This window comes from Acinonyx jubatus, chromosome A3, assembly GCF_027475565.1.
Source record: "Acinonyx jubatus isolate Ajub_Pintada_27869175 chromosome A3, VMU_Ajub_asm_v1.0, whole genome shotgun sequence".
Classification (NCBI taxonomy): Eukaryota; Metazoa; Chordata; class Mammalia; order Carnivora; family Felidae; genus Acinonyx; species Acinonyx jubatus.
Genome location: NC_069388.1, coordinates 53769976 through 53783140, shown reverse-complemented (window position 1 = coordinate 53783140; position 13165 = coordinate 53769976). Strand labels below are relative to the sequence as shown.

The 13165-nt window shown below is 46.8% G+C and overlaps 1 long non-coding RNA gene across 3 annotated transcripts; it reads left to right on the top strand.

The window, feature by feature from the left end:
- The first annotated feature begins 1040 nt into the window (after positions 1-1040).
- On the top strand, positions 1041-11253 carry LOC113602437 (uncharacterized). 3 transcript variants are annotated; one of them, XR_008289239.1, is made up of 4 exons: positions 1041-1209; positions 1289-1374; positions 7171-7734; positions 8926-11253. It is a non-coding gene; the product is annotated as an uncharacterized LOC113602437 (long non-coding RNA). The 3 variants fall into 3 exon arrangements; XR_008289240.1 differs by having other exon boundaries at positions 1043-1374; positions 8926-9125; positions 9836-11253; XR_008289238.1 differs by having other exon boundaries at positions 1043-1374.
- The last annotated feature ends 1912 nt before the right edge of the window (positions 11254-13165 follow it).

The following is a 13165-nucleotide window of genomic DNA, read 5'->3' as shown; positions in this document are numbered from 1 at the left end:
GGAACATCTTTTTTTTTTTTTTTTTTTTTTTAACGTTTTATTTATTTTTGAGACAGAGAGAGACAGAGCATGAATGGGGGAGGGGCAGAGAGAGAGGGAGACACAGAATCGGAAGCAGGCTCCGGGCTCTGAGCCATCAGCCCAGAGCCCGACTTGGGGCTCGAACTCACAGACCGCGAGATCGTGACGTGAGCTGAAGTTGGACGCCCAACCGACTGAGCCACCCAGTCGCCCCTAAATGGAACATCTTAAAAATTGGGTAGGTTTTGTAAAAAAAAAAAAAAATCGATGCTTCTCTCTATGTGACTTTGGAAATAGCACTCTAAATTGCAAATTTTTGGAAAATTCCACTTTGGGCAGTTGTTACAGACAACCCACCCACTAGAACCCTCTGATTCTAGAAATAGAAAAGTTTGAAAGCAATACTTGGGCATTGAGGAGGGCACTTGCTGGGATGAGCACTGGGTGTTGCATGTAAGTGATGAACCATGGGAATCTACCCCCCAAACCAGGAGCACACTGTATACACTGTATGTTAGCCAATTTGACAATAAATTATATTAAAAATAAAAAATAATAAATCTAAAAAATAAGAAAATAAAAAAAGGAAAGCAATGCTTAACTACCAGGCAGCAAGAACTTGAGAAGCCACTACTCCAGGTGAAAGACACGGACAGAAATGCGAGATTGCCATTGGGCTCTGCTTTCTCCCCTCAACACACCTGTCTGCCCACTCCCAGGGGCGGCTGGGAACCACGTGGAGCCGGTGGGTGTGTCTGAACACAGGGAAGATGAGAGTCAGCTCAGGATCCACCCAGGGGGGAAGCCAAATACACACTCCCGGGGCTCCGTGCGACACCCTTGAACGTTTACACCCTGGGAAACACCATGATCCTGAACTAGATCCGAGCTTTAGAGAACCCCAGATTCGAATCAACTTAATCCCAGAGAGATAAAGTCATGTTCACTTACCCCAACTGCCTGCCAGAAGCAAAGGGAAGTTCTAGTTCAGTTTCGATGAGGTCATCCTGGAGTAGGCGGGGCCCTTAATCCAACGTGACTGGTTTCCTTTATAAAAAGAACTTTGGACTCAGTCAGGCACATGGGAGGACACCACGTGAGTGTGAAGGCAGAGATCAGGGTGATATCTACCAGCCAAGGCACGCCAAAAGCTTCCCAGCAAACCAGCAGGAGCTGGGGCACAGGCAGGTACAGATTCTCCCTCCCAGCCTCAGGAGGAACCAGCCCCCCCTACACCGTGATCTCAGACTTCCAGCTTCTCCAACAGGGAGATGATGCATTCCCGTTGTTGAAGGCCCCTAGCTTGCGTTTCTTCTTTCCAGCAGCCCTAACTAAGGAGTGGAGACGAGAAAGGTAAGGGCAAAAGCTATTAGCTCTTCTCGTCCCTTGCTCTGTGCACATCGCTGCAGGCTGGCATTAAAAACACGAGACAGCTTGTCAGGGCGGGCAAGGGCAAGGGGAGGTCTGTTGGGCTGAAAGCAGCAGTGTGACCTGTGGGATGGCCACGTGTTCCCGCCTCTCCCTCTCCTGGCCGCACATTCGTCTCCGGGAGGCGTTCTTCAGACTTCCAAAAAACCGGCCCAGAGGCATTTACCATAACTAGTGAGGTTTAGGTTTGGTAAGGGAGCATCTGGGTTAAGGAAATGGAGAGGCACCGAGGGAAGCCGCCGCAGCCCCCAGGGGGAAGGAGGGGACGGGGGGGGGGGGGGGGGGGGGTATCACACCGTGGGAACCGCAGGTCAGTCCGAGGGCTTGGCCCTCCTGATCGCCTCCACCTCCTGCCGTTCCGGGTGCTAGTGATCAATGGCTTGCCTCTCAGCTCCAAATTCACCCCTTTGGTGCCTACCCTGGGGCCGTGGGAAGAATCCCATTAAGCATCTCTCCTTGTGCTAAGCATGACATCAGTTTTCTCCCTATGGACTCTGGAGGGACAGCCCAGAGGAAGGGACTTCTCTTACTGGCCCCAGTGGCTGCGCTCATGGTCAGGGACAAGCCTGCAGGAACATCGGTGACGCTGTGTGCTGTCCACATGCCCAGAATGCCACCTTGCAGCCCCACCTGGCCTGCTGATCCCTTCCTTGTAGCTCCTGCAACACGATGCTGGGGGCTCTGACCCCCCACCCACAGCAGCACCTTCATGCCTGCAAGCCTGTGACTCTGCCCATAGGCTGTGATTCCCTGCTTGCCCAGGAACTGTGGACCAACTCCTACCTGGGCAACCCTGTCAACTGCCCTGCCGTCCATACCTTCCCCATGGAGGTTCGTACCCCACCTGGGGTGGGGACCCCCATTCCAAGTTCGTCCTTCCTTGGGCACTCTCCTACAGCCCTGGGGAACCAATGAGAAAATTTTCTACACCTTATATTTACTTTCCAAAATCATAGCTTAACAATCCCTACAGGGGCGCCTGGGTGGCTTGGTCGGTTAAGTGTCCGACTTCGGCTCAGGTCATGATCTCATAGTCTGTAAGTTCGAGCCCCGTGTTGGGCTCTGTGCTGGCAGCTCAGAGCCTGGAGCCTGTTTCAGATTCTGTGTCTCTCTCTCTCTCTGCTCCTCCCCTGGTCATGCTCTGTCTCTCTCTGTCTCAAAAATAAATAAACGTTAAAAAAAAAAAAAATTAAAAAAAAAAAAAAACAATCCTTACAGTTACACATCCCCAGTTTTAAGTACCATGTGGTCGGTCCTGTGTCCTGAGTGGCTCCAGGCTGATACACCCTGGAAAGCAGGTTTGGCCATATGCATATCTTTGCATGAAAGAACCAACACTCCAAGAAATCCACAGATCCGAGAAAGGCCACTCAGCTCTGGTCACTCTGCAATCCGAGACTCCCCTCAACTGCAGGTCTACCCCGCAGAGGGCCCTATGAGCCCTGTGGGGTTCAGAGCGCCTCACTGGGGTCCAAGTATGTGTATGTTACTCCCAGGGGGTGGCATCCTTTTCTATTGATTTGCATAATTAAATTGTATAATAGACGTGGGTTCCTCAAGAGCATGACTGGGCCCTGGGACACTAACACTGGCCCTTCAGGCAGAGCCGGAAGGAGAAGTGAGCTGGGTAACCCCGCAATCGTTTGTGTATTCATTCAAACACATTTATTCAGTAAAATTTCCTTGTTTCTCTCCCCAAGTCAGTCGCAGAAGAGAAGCTTCGGAGGAGAGAATAAGGCACTTCTAACTCCTCACGGGAACACCATGGCCACGCTCCTAGCTTCGCTCAGCCTGTTGGGTTTGGGGATTATCTGTCTGCTCGGCTGCTGTAATAAGAACACCACAGTCTGAGAGCTTAACCAACGAGCACTGGTTCGTCGTGGGTCACAGTCCTGGAGGCTGCATGGTCCGAGATCGGGGAGCTGGCTGATCCAGTGTCCGGGGAGACCCGCCGCCCGATTGCTGACAGGTTCCCACAGCTGGGAGAGAAAGCATTTCTCTTGGGTCTCTTCTTAGGAGAACACTAATCCTATTCGTGGGGGCTCCCCCTCATGACATAATCACCTCTCAAAGTCCCCGCCTCCTAATACTGTTACCTCCCACATGAATTTGGGAGGTGGATACATTCAGTCCAAAACAGGAGCGATGGCTAATTTTATGTGTAGCTTGCCGAGGCGGTGGGGTCCCGTTGTTTGGTCAAACACTGATCTAGGTCTTGCTGTGGAGGTGTTTTGCAGATGTGGTTAACATCGACAATCAGTTGACTTTGAGTAAAGCAGATTACCCTCTATAACGGCGGGGGGGGGGGGGGCTCATGTAATCAGGGAAGGCCTTGAGGGCAAAAACTGAGGAGTGTTTTGGAGAGGGAATTCTGCCCCCAGACTGTAACAGAAATACTGAGTATGTTTCTAGCATGTTTCTAGCCTGCTGGCTTGCTCTCCAGATATCAGACTCGCCAGTCCCTGCAATTGCATGAGCCACTTTCCTTAAAATGAATCTCTTTTTCTATGTTTCCTGTAGACTCTGTTTCTTGGGAGACCCCTGACTAATACAGTAGACAATGAGCATCTAGGAGATGGTCAGCCAGCCTGGGGGAGGGACCGAGGACATTTCTAGCAATGGAAGTGGTTTCATTATTAAAACCATGGGCCTGACCAAATCTGGAGGAAGCTTCCAGGTCAATTCATCTGGAAAGCTTCTGAAGGATGAAGAGGAAACTGCGTCCGATGACAGGAGACAGAGGGGGCTCTTGGCAGTTTTGTGCTTCCCTGTAGAGAAACTCGACATGCCCAGAGTAGCCCATCTTGAGGGGGCTCTAAGCTGGAGAGACTCTAGGGTTTTGAGGGGATTGGGCGACGCTTGGTGAGCCCAGGGACTATAGTGCCATCTTGTCACTGGCCAGGGGTAGGCAGAAGGCTGTCAGCACAGAGCCTGACGCGGGGCTCAAACTCACAGACTGCCAGTTCCTGACCTGAGCTGACGTCGGGGGCTTAACCATCCGAGCCACCCAGCCGCCCCTATATATTCTGATTTAAAACAACATTAACGATAATGTCATCCTAGGAAATAAGCTTAACAGAAAATGAGCCAATGCAGAGGTTTGCCTATTGATCTAATGAGCTGGTAATGACCCTCAACAATGACCCCTAGGATATGCTGTGCTTTCCAGTATAATAACGCTTAATTATGTAGACTGAATGAGTGGAACGATTCTCAAGCTCTTCCTGTTTTCATGCTAGTCAATGTCACTTTCATGCAATGATCAAGTCTAGTTCTGATGACATTCTCCCTTCTCCTTGAGTAGCAGTTAATGCAGGGTCTACTGCACCTTGGCCCCGATGGCCTCAGTTAATATTTGATTATTGAATGAATGGATAAGTTGATCAATAAACTAATCCAGATGTCAGGGCTCTAGCTTCAGCTGGAAGAGAGCAGAAGGGGCAGTCTTTGAAGTTGGCCACGTGTCAGCAGGCTGGCAAGGGTCCAGGTAATTGTCCTGGCTTGGCCCCGTGGAGATTGTTCCAATGACACGCTTCCACAGCGTGATGAGAACTGAGGTGGAGGAGCAGTCATGTCTTAATGCACACCTGGAAACCCCGGGTTGGGAGTAGGAACAGCCAGCAGAGCCAAGTAGCGTGTGCCTTCACTTCTGGAGCTCTGCTGTGTCACTGTTGCTTTTGGTTTGTTTGCTTTGATTCTCTTGCAACTGCATCCCTGCCTCGGGACCAGGGAAGACATTTGTCAGAGCGGGCTGGGTGTTGCTAAATGTCCTCCCCAGCATATGCGGCCGCCAAGCCTCGGAAGGGTTTCTGTCAAGAAACTTCTCAGCCTCCATGGCAGAAAGAAAGTAAGTAAAAAGAGTCCTTTCCAGGCACCTGAGTGTCTCTGTCAGTTAAGCATCTGACTCTTGATTTTGGCTCAGGTCATAATCTCGTGGTTCATGAGTTCGAGCCCCACATCGGGCTCCGCACTGATGGTGTGGAGCCTGCTTGGGATTCTCTCTCTCTCCCTCTCTCTCTGCCTCTCCCCCCGTCACTCTCTTTCTCTTAAAACAAATAAGCTTAAAAAACGTTCTCAATAATAATAAAAAAGAGTCCTTGGGATGTAGAAATCACCTAAAACAAAATTTATGAGAGCCAGAGGACATTGTTAGAATTTCCTCTGTGGCTGAATACTTAGGGAAGAAGAGCCATCTAGTCACATGCCATTCTTGGTGGTGGGATGTGCCTCAGGCTGCATCATTGATTTCCCACCTCACCATCCACACGGGTGTGCAGGCTGGAAACCTCCCCTCATCATCACATCCCACCCAACACCAGTTCCTTTCTAACTCCGAAGTATCTGTTGGTCCACGTTCTCTTCTCCATCCATCTGAAGAGTTTGGAGCTTAGCCATTCAGTGGCCAAGCACTAGCCCTGTGACTCAAGTTTCGTGACTTTGAAACAGGGCTGAAATCGTTTCTGCCCTTCCTACTTCACTGATACATGATGAGGCCCTACCAAGACACTTTGAAAAGCATGATGGAAAACAGGGACAGAATTACATACTATAAGTGTACCATCAGGTAAGAAATTTTCCTTTACCGTGACATGACTTGCTTCCAGGTTATTCTATGTCACTTAAAGCTGTTGGAAGCACAGACCTGTAAACTCTGCCCTTGAAATCTTAGCTCATTCAGTCATCACGCCCACAAATGAGCCAGATGCAATCACAGTTGACACATGAGAAGGTGTGCCCCTGGAGGTCGGGTAACCCAGCACCCAGCTGGGAAGCCTGGCTTCAGGGATCCAAGATGGCGTGACCCAGAAGTCTTCTGTTCCTGTGTGGTCAGCATGGGAAGGGGGTCCTGAGGAAGTGCCTTGAGCAGAGCTGGGCAGGGAGTAGACACTTGGTACCTATTGTTTGTTATAACTTCTAAACAATATGGATACATATGGGTGTAGTTGACCAGTAGAGAAATACACCTCATCTCAGATGCGTTCAGAAGCCTCTGGCGATTCAAGACATCCAACTAAATGGAGCCCCCTTGAGAGCAATGGGAGGGCTGCAGCTGGGACCACAGAGCCCCCCTTGCATTTTATAAGGTGGCAGTCTTTTCTCCTCAGCTGCTAGGAAAGTCACTGAAGCTAGTGCTTGATCAGCAAGACACTGCTTGCTGGGGACATTGAAGATTCTCACTTCGCTTAGCATCTCAGTTGTGCTCTTTTAGCCACACATATTACACTTCCTCTTCTATGTAAGTTTTCACTGCTAAATGAGACAGTAACTCCTCATGAGTTGGGACATTTTATTTTTAGTATGTCTGAGGTGAGACACTACTTAAATGTCAGACTAATTTTTTAGTCTGATTATACTAATTATATTATTTAATTATATTATACTATATTATAATATACTATATATTATATACTATATATAATATACTATATATAGTATATACTATATATTATATAGTATATTATAATATACTATTATATAGTATGGTAATATATAGTAATAATATATATTATACTATTATATAGTATATATATAGTATATAGTATAGTATATATATAGTATATATAGTATATAGTATAGTATATATATAGTATATATGGTATATATATAGTATATATGTATATATATAGTATATATAGTATTATAATATATAATATTATATTATACTTTATATAATATTGTATTATATTAATTATATTAATTTTTTTATGATCTCTTTTAAAGCTTCTTTTATTGAGCACCTGAGAACATTCTTGATAGGCCCCTCTCCGCCTTCATCCTGGAAGAAACACGCATGTCTTTCAGCGAATGGACGGTGGCACCAGACAGAACGGAGTCGGAATCCTGCCTTGGTGACTGCTTCTGCGCGATGAGCATTTGAGCCGCCCAGGTGACCTCACGGAGCTCTGTCTTGGGACGCCCAGTGTCTGCTTCATAGCCTGACCAGGAGGGTGAGGATCGTCTATGTGAATCACCGGATAGCACTGCCCCTGCATCAGAATGCACTTGACATGATACAACCATTCCCTTTCCTTGGCTCTCTGCCTCTTCCTATTTTGCGTTTCTTGTTATTCCTGCGGTCTCCCCAGGTAGGAACTAATCACATGTTGAGGGCATCCTGAGACTGTTGTCCTGAACTCCCCCCATCTCATGAAACACTCGGAGTATGTTTCTCCCTCCTTTTTTTTCATGCTTCAGTTGGGTTTCTGGCAGACTCACAGCAGTCTTCAGCCAGGAGGCCGATTCCCCGCGTTGACGTGGGCGCCATCTCCTGGTCATCTAAGGAAGGTACACACACATTTTATCGGGGCTTTCTAAACCACGAGGGAATGTTAAATTCAAGCAGTGTTACTACACCCGTTAAAGAGAAATAGGCAGAGTAGCAACTCAAATAGTTCTCAAGTCTTTTGTATCTTGGCATCTTTTTTTTTTTTTTAAGTTTATTTATTTTGAGAGAGAGAGATAGAGCACAAGCAGAGAGAAGGAGAGGCAGAGTCCCAAGCAGGCTTCCCGCCATCAGGGCCGAGCCCTGAGCGGGGCTGGAGCTCACCAATTGTGAGATCATGACCTGGGCGGAGATCAAGAGTCGGACACTTAATTGACAGAGTCACCCAGGTGCCCCTCTTGGCATCTTCGTTTAAACTTATGGCAATACCATGGAGGAGAGATAAAATTTTATAATTTTTTCCTCTATCTAGCAAAATGACTTTTATCCGAAGAGTCGAGCTTTTTTTTTTATTAAAAAATTTTTTTCATGTTTATTTATTTTTGAGAGACAAAGAGAGACAGAGCATGAGCAGGGGAGGGGCAGAGAGAGAGGGAGACACAGAATCCTCAGCAGGCTCCAGGCTCTGAGCACAGAGCCTGACATGGGGCTCGAACCCAGGAACCGTGAGATCATGACCTGAACTGAAGTCAGATGCTCAACAGACTGAGCCACCCAGGCGCCCTGAGCTTTAAAAAAAAAAACAAAAAAAAAAAGTGGTTAAAATGTTGCAGAAAAGAGCAAATGATGATTCAATTGGGAGTCTGAAATTACTATGAATGTTCTGGATCAGATGAGCACATTAGTGATGTTGAATGAGGTTTATTTCTCAATCCTCGCCCCCCCCCCCCCCCCCGCAAGCAAAGTCAAACCATTCATAGATGTTGGTGGGCTTTCTTGTCAGTGATGATGTTGCCTAAACAATGCATTTCTTCATGAACCAGGTGGTATGTGTGAGGGAAACGCATGCACCGGGCACCCTCTTGGATGCCACCGCCTTCTCTCTTGAGGACAAACTTGGGCCCAGCCCTTCCAACAAAGCAACATGTAGATGCTTGGGAACCACGGAGCAGACCTTTTTCCCTGCAAAGCACCATGGAGAATCCTTTCCAAGAGGAAGGGACGTCTGCGGTGAGAGCAGACAAACAGGGCAAGGGTACATGCAGAGAGGAACTGCCTCTGACCGGCCCCACTTGTCTTGCCTTCTCTCTTAGTTTCCGTTCTAGACATTGAAAGCAAGAGTCAACAGATGCCTGCCCGGCTGGCCACCTCCTCTGTAGACAAAGCTGTATTCACACACGACAGCCACAGCTCTCTGTCTGCATGTGGTGTCCTGCGATGCCGTCCCAAGTGACATCATCACACTCCGCGATTGTTTTGGCACGGGACGGGAAGCCGGGTACCGCCCCTGGAGGTAGAAGCCCCTCTCCTGCTGCCAGGGTGGAGGCGGTCTTGGGAACCACATGGCCAAGAAGTATGGGCCTGGGGCCGCTGGTGAAATCAGGCGGTCAGGAGCGGGTGGGACACAGGCGGGGGCGTTGAGAAATTCCCTATGATCTTATCTACATGCAGCACACTGTGTGCACCTCTCCCCTCCGCCCACCCCCGGGCCTTGCTCTCCGCAGCTTGTTAGAGCTGCACTGTGCAGCTGTATTTGTCTCTTCGACCGTGGCCAAGTTGAGGTTATTTGGGTACCTGAGTCCCTTCTTCTTCAATGTCCCTTGAAGTCAGCAGGCCACATGGCACCGCGGTGCGCGCACAGCTTCCTGATACAGAGAACAGGAAGACGTTTGCTCCTTTATATGCAAATAATAAGGGCCTACCATCGCCTCACTCATTAGCAGAAAGCTACTGATGGAGAAGTATTGCCATCCGAGCCTCAAACGTTTGGTAAAATGTTCTCAACGTTTAGCTGTTTTATTCTTTGTCGCTCCTCCAGCCACTTAACTTCATTCAGTTTGATGTAAATGTACGTTCCAGCAATAAGTCATCTTAGTTCTTACACCGTGAACTAGAAGGGACAAAGCAAGGCTTTCTACGGGCATCTGCAACTGCATTTTTGCTTATGTGTTTGTTAAATGGCTGAGGCCAGTTTTTGATTATGCTTACTTTTTTTTTTCCTAGGATAAAATCCTTACCTCCGAGACCGTGCCCCCTCCGGCTATAGATCAGCGCATCCACACCCTGGTGTCAGTTCTTATCTATTCACATGGAAACTTTGCTTTGCTTCTCCAGCCGGGGGCCTGTCTTCTGAGCTCCAGAACCATCCAAACATTAGACTGCCTACTCAGCGTCACCTCTGGAATTTTGCAAACTCAACATACTTAAAACCATTTTCATGCTTTTTTTCCCTTCCTTTCGTGCCCCCCGCCAGCCCCCTTCTCATGCCTTACACACTAAACCTGTGTTCCGTATTTCACCAGGAAGTGGCACAAGCCAAGAAACCGAGTAGGCTTCCCCACGCTGTCTTACAGCCACATGTTCTTTTTATTATTATTATTATTAAATATAATTTATTGTCAAACTGGTTGTCATACAACACCCAGTGCTCATCCCAACAGGTGCCCTCCTCGATGCCCATCACCCACTTTCCCCTCTCCCCCACCCCCCATCAACCCTCAGTTTGTTCTCGGTATTTAAGAGTCTCTTATGGTCTGCCTCCTTCCCTGTCTGTAACTTTTTATTTCCCCCCTTCCCCTCCCCCATACAGCCACGTGTGTTCAATTCGTGTACGATTCCCTGTTCATTTTATTTTTTATTTTTTAAGTTTATTTATTTATTTTGAGAGAGAGACAGCATGACTGGGGCGAGGGCCAGAGAGAGAGGGAGAGAGAGAGAATCCCAAGCAGGCTCCGCACTGTCAGCGCAGAGTCCCACGTGGGAGTCGAACCCACCAACCATGACATCACAATCTGAACCAAAATCAAGAGTTGGACACTTAACTGACTGAGCCACCCAGGTGCCCCATATCCATTGATTTTAATTCCCAGTTGACTTTTTTCCTCTCCATCTTCATGACCATCACCCTAGTCCTATCATTTCCTGTTTTCTAAATATTATTTTATTTTATTTACTTTTTTATTTTTTAGAGAGAGAGAGAGTGATAGAAGGAAGGGCAGAGGGGGAGACAGAGAGAGAAGGGGGGGGATAGAGAGAGAGAGAGAGAGAGAATCCCAAGTAGGCTTCATGCCCAGCACAGAGCCCCATGTGGGGCTTGATCTCACAACTCTGGGATCATGACCAGAGTCAAATAATCTATAATTACTCAGTTGGTACTCAATCAACTGAGCCACCCAGGTGCCCCTTAGATATAATTTAAATTTTAGCACATATTTTAATTGGTAATACAAAGATATAAAACCCCAAATCAGAACGTATAGAACAGTATGCACTGAAAAATCTCCTTCCTGCCAGTCCCCTAGCCAACCTGTTACTGTCCCCCATGCAACTCATGCTACCCAGTCCCTGCGTGTCCTTTGACACAGTGTAAAATATCCAATTACTCTACTATGCGTCTTGGTTTCTTTTAATTAAAGAATTTATCTTAGTGCTCATTCCACAAAGAGTTTCTTTATTCTTTAAACAGTTTTCTGTCATCCTATTCAAAAACAAACTGTAATTTAACTAGACTGTTATTGGTAGGCTTTCAGGTCATTGTCAATTTTCCCATATCTATAAAGTAAATTCCTAGAAGTGAAGTTACTAGATTAACTAAGAGCAAAGCCACCATTATTTCTCCTGGAAACAAGAGCTTCCTAGCTGGTGTTCCCTCATCTACTCCTGACCTCCTGTGATCTTTGCTATACTCTACAGCCAGAGTAATCATTTTTTCCATAGGGGTGTCCATTGTTCCAGGATCACTTTTGAAAAAAACTCTTTTCCCTCATTCAATTGCCTTACACTGTTGTCTAAAACCCATTAGCTGTACCTCTATCTGTATTGATCTCTCTACAAATCTCGATTTCAGCCTCTGAACTCTATTTTGATACATTGACCTATGCGTCTGTCCATACATATATTTCACAGTCTTTTTTTTTTTTTTAATTTTTTTTAACGTTTATTTCTTTTTGAGACAGAGAGAGACAGAGCATGAACAGGGGAGGGGCAGAGAGAGAGGGAGACACAGAATCAGAAACAGGCTCCAGGCTCTGAGCCATCAGCCCAGAGCCCGACGCGGGGCTCGAACTCACGGACCGCGAGATCGTGACCTGAGCCGAAGTCGGCTGCTCAACCGACTGAGCCACCCAGGCGCCCCTTCACAGTCTTGATTACTAAAGCTCTTGCAAGTATTTTGTATTTCAATATAGTTTTAGAATTAGCTTGTCAATTTCTATTTAAAAAAAAAAAAAAAACCCTGCTGGGGATGCTCATTGGGACCAGCGTGGGATCAATATAGATCGATTTGATAATTTGGGGAAAAATCAACTTGGTGAGAATTATATCTTGATAATATGGAGTTCTCCAGCCTATGACATAATAGATCTCTGTTTTTAAGTAGGTCTTCTTCTTCTTCTTCTTCTTCTTCTTCTTCTTCTTTAATGTTTATTCATTTTTTAGAGACAGAGAGAGACAGAGCATGAGCGGGGAAGGGGCAGAGAGCGAGGGAGACACAGAATCCGAAGCAGGCTCCAGGCTCTGAGCTGACAGCACAGAGCCCGATGCGGGACTCAAACTCACGGACTGTGAGATCATGACCTGAGCCGAAGTCCGACACTGAAGCAGCTGAGCCACCCAGGCGCCCCTTAAGTAGGTCTTCTTTAGCTTCTTGCATCGATATTTTGTATTTTGTAGGGCATTGAAACAGCGATACCCCAGCAGCAACTAATAAATCATTAATAACTAATACATACAGAAAGATTCCGAGAAATAGAAAATCAATTACCAGAATCCCACGGTAATAATTGCTTGCAGGCAAGATCCCCAGTGAATGCTACATTAGTGCACCAAATTTTAAGGAGAAGCAGGATTTGGCATAGCTGTTAAGTACGGCTCCCCAAACATTTCTAAATAACTGTGGCTAATCGTAATTAATTACTATACTTCACAAATTCTTTGATACTCCTCCCTCCATTATGTGGATCTTAACTCTCGTCACCTTCAGTGTGGTCAGGACCTATTCGCGTGTAAATAAGAGTATGAAAAAAGAAATAGTAGTTTTACAGTGGGGAAACCTGGCACGCACCACCTTAGCCGCATGGTCAAGGTGTCACTGGTAACAAGATGTTTTGGCATCGCATATGCCCAATATTATGCCTTGGATCCTGGAACGGAAAAAGCGAGGAGGACAAAAACGGGGGAGTCCAGATGAAGTCGACCATTCAATATCAGGATTATGCCGACGTAAGTTTCTTAGATTTGAAACTTGTACCATGATTAGTCAAGGTGTTAACACTGGGGAAAGCTAAGTGAAGGAGATACAGGCATTTTTCGTATTATCTTTGCAATTCTAGGTCT